The sequence below is a fragment of the Procambarus clarkii genome, unplaced genomic scaffold (assembly GCF_040958095.1).
Source record: "Procambarus clarkii isolate CNS0578487 unplaced genomic scaffold, FALCON_Pclarkii_2.0 HiC_scaffold_122, whole genome shotgun sequence".
Classification (NCBI taxonomy): domain Eukaryota; kingdom Metazoa; phylum Arthropoda; class Malacostraca; order Decapoda; family Cambaridae; genus Procambarus; species Procambarus clarkii.
In genome coordinates this window covers 625,299-629,093 of record NW_027189155.1, presented here as the reverse complement: position 1 = coordinate 629,093, position 3,795 = coordinate 625,299, and the positions used below count along the sequence as shown (strand labels likewise).

Here is a 3,795-nt window from a genome sequence, read left to right as displayed (position 1 = left end):
CCCTGAGAAGGGCCGAGTTTGGTGTATACTAGGGTGGTCGATTTAGCTTATGCACGCTCTCACACGGATACGGCGAGCAAGCTGAATGTCCTTTGGCATGATGGTGACACGCTTGGCGTGGATGGCACAGAGGTTAGTGTCCTCGAAGAGACGACCAGGTAAGCCTCGGATGCCTCCTGTAAAGCCATGACGGCAGACGACTGGAAGCGAAGATCGGTCTTGAAGTCCTGGGCAATCTCGCGCACCAACGCTGGAAGGGAAGTTTCCTGATGAGCAACTCGGTGCTCTTCTGGTAACGACGGATCTCACGCAGGGCGACCGTTCCGGGCCTGTAACGTGAGGCTTCTTCACACCCCTGTGGCAGGAGCAGACTTGCGTGCTGCCTTGGTGGCCAGCTGCTTACGAGGAGCCTTGCCTCCCGTGGACTTGCGAGCAGTCTGCTTGGTGCGAGCCATGGTGAACAACTGTGGTTTGTGATGGCCGGCGCCGAAAAATTTTTGCTTATATACGCCGTCTCGAGGCGCTTGCTCGAGCGCCATTGGCTGCTCGACTCGCCTACGTCACCCGTTGCCCCTCCCCTCCTTCCTCTGGCTGCAGCCAACAGGCGGCTCACCTCAATCACTATTATCGCTGATTTTGCTCTATTTTTTGGATTTGTGCAAAAGTCATTTCACAGGGACGTGAAACAGACGAGTAGGCAACTGCAGTTTTGAAAGCGTTGTGAGAAAGCCGTGTCTACTCGACCACAAGCGTAAAGTAAGGGCAGGCAGGAGTTGCAATGCTACTAGTACGTCCGCTTGATGGGATATAGTCGGGAAATCGTGCGGGCATTCGTCAATTCGATTCACACAACTTCAACACCATGACTGGACGCGGCAAGGGAGGCAAGGGACTCGGAAAGGGTGGCGCCAAGCGTCATCGTAAGGTGCTACGTGACAACATCCAGGGCATCACCAAGCCCGCTATTCGTCGCTTAGCTCGTCGTGGCGGCGTGAAGCGTATTTCGGGTCTCATCTACGAAGAGACCCGTGGCGTCCTGAAGGTGTTCCTCGAGAACGTCATCCGTGATGCTGTAACCTACACGGAACACGCCAAGAGGAAGACCGTCACTGCTATGGACGTGGTGTACGCTCTGAAGCGCCAGGGTCGTACCCTCTACGGATTCGGCGGATAAGAGCTTGGCTAATCCATCGATTCCACCCACCACCACCTCAAAACGGGACCTAATTAGGTCCCTATACTTTTTTTACTGAAGGGCTTAATAGACGATAACATAAATTGTTTTGATATCAGCTAGCACATTGGGTCTTATGAAATCTATTTTTTATCCTCGCATGCTTAAAGGGACTCTGATTGGGGAGGGAGGGGGGGGGGGGGGGGGAAGGTTTGTTACGTTATATACTAGCAGAGCAGGATCATTGGTGGGGGGGGGGGGGTGAGGGGGAGAGAGAGAGAGAGAGAGAGAGAGAGAGAGAGAGAGAGATCTTTCCCAACTCTTCCTTTTTACATGAGTGAGCTACCCGTTTTATTCATTTTATCCTTCTCAGAGCTGTTTTGATAGTATCCAAATGATGGTAAATGAAAAGGGAGGACACGAATATCTACCCAGAATTCAGGACTGGCAATCGATATGCATGTTTGAGTGCGAATCTTTTTCTCTCTCAACTTAGGTATACGTTTATGTCGTACCTAAAAGCGAGAACCACACTATTGGGACAAGTATGCAAGGCCCAATTTTCCTAACAAGCACAGTTAATTTTGTTATTTTCGAACATTTCTTTCCAAATTGGTTTATCCAATTAACAGTATTATATTAAGATCATGAATTGCTGGGTTAGGTTAGGTTAGGTTAGCTTAGCTTAGGTTAGGTTAGGTTAGGTTAGGTTAGGTTAGGTTAGCTTAGCTTGGGTTAGCTTAGGTTAGGTTAGGTTAGCTTAGCTTGGGTTAGCATAGGTTAGGTTAGGTTTGATTACATTTCTATGTTAGATTTAACTCAAATTCAAAACAATTGCAGTCATTCGGCTTGTTAGTCAACTTGCCTCTAATAGGGGCAATTTGTCTAACAAGACTATTTAGTTTTGTGTGCATATATATATATATATATATATATTATATATATATATATATATATATATATTATATATATATATATATATATATTATATATATATATATTATAGCTTCAAGACTCCGAACCAATATAGAAGCATCAAGAGGAAGTGCTTGTGTTATGGGCCAATAGGCCTTCTGCAGTTACTTCCATTCTTATGTTTTTATTCCCATTGGTTCGTGTTTTATCTTGTGTAAATGTCAATCACCTTACCCAAAACTTTGGTACCATATCACCTCACCCATGTGTATATATAATATATATATATATATATATATATATATATATATTATATATATATATATATATATATATATATATATATAATATACAGAGTAAATCTACCCCAAAAGTAATGATTTATTTGTCTACAAAACTAAACTCTTTTTGGAATCATATGAGGCCCCTCCACTGAGGGGGGAGGCCTGGATGTTTATTGTCATGTGTATTCATGCTGCTTGCATGTCGTCGTTTATTTTGCCTTTGTTGTTTTCTTGACAGCTTTCTTTGCCTTGGGTGGTTTGGGAGATTTTGAAGCTCTCTTTATTTTGGGCTTTTTGTTCCCAACAACAAGCTGCTGCTGCTGCTGCTTCTTTTTCAAGGCTGTAGGTGGTTTGTTGCTTGTGGCGGCTTTCTTGGGAGTTACCACGGCCTTCTTTGCTGCTGTAGATGGTTTCTTGGTTGTGGTGGCTTTCTTGGGAGTTAGAACGGCCCTCTTCTCTGCTACGGCCAGCTTGAATGATCCACTAGCTCCACTTCCCTTGGTCTGAACAAGAATGCCGTCAGCCACTGCTTTCTTGAGAAATCTTCGGATGTAAATGGCGATCTTGGCAGCCTCGACTTTGTTGTTGGCAACAACGTACTTCTTGATTGCTTGTAGAGACGAGCCCTTACGGTCTTTGAGTGCTGCGACCGCGGCTAGAACCATTTGACTAGTTTTCGGGTGAGCAACCTGGACGCGAGGTTTCCTGGTGGTGGCCACCACAGCAGCAGCAGCCGCAGCCTTCTTGGTAGGCTTTGCTTCTACCATGATGATGATGAGATAACCAAGGTGATGAGAGACGCTCAGACAGTCACGGGGGAATGCTGCCGCCGCTTGAGCCGAACCTATTTATGTGCCGGCACGGTACAGAAGCTGCAACCTGGCAACTCGTCCACCAATCACGACGGTTGGTTTTACGGCTCCGAAACCTGGATCCCATATCTTCTCTAAAATAGAAGCATTTGTTCATGTTCTTTGTAAAAGTATCATAAAGCAGGACAGATGAGACAAATATCATAAAAACTGAAGAGCAGATGAGCACACACATGTTTGTATTACAAAAGAAAATCCACAAATTCATTAGAAATTGGCAGGGCAGGCTGAGGAAGTAGGTAGATGTAAAATGTCTGTAAATGGCGAAAGAACATAAACCCAAGACTGAATAAACGATGTTAAATATCCATGCCAAGGAGACAAAAATATGTTAGGATACAATTACCATTAAGACACCACAAGCAGGTCCGTATCCTGCCGCGATGACTTAAAAGAGTTGGTTATTAGCCACAATGTGTAGGCAGTCTCATGCCAACGGCCATACCACGTTGAGAACACCGCTTCTCGTCCGATCAGCGAAGTTAAGCAACGTTGGGTTTGGTTAGTACTTGGATGGGTGACCGCCTGGGAACACCAAATGCTGTTGGCA

At 45.4% G+C, this 3,795-nt stretch overlaps 1 non-coding gene across 1 annotated transcript; it reads left to right on the top strand.

Moving 5' to 3' along the window:
* Positions 1-3,676: 3,676 nt before the first annotated feature.
* On the top strand, positions 3,677-3,795 carry LOC138360813 (5S ribosomal RNA). The gene has a single exon (XR_011226673.1). It is a non-coding gene; the product is annotated as a 5S ribosomal RNA (ribosomal RNA).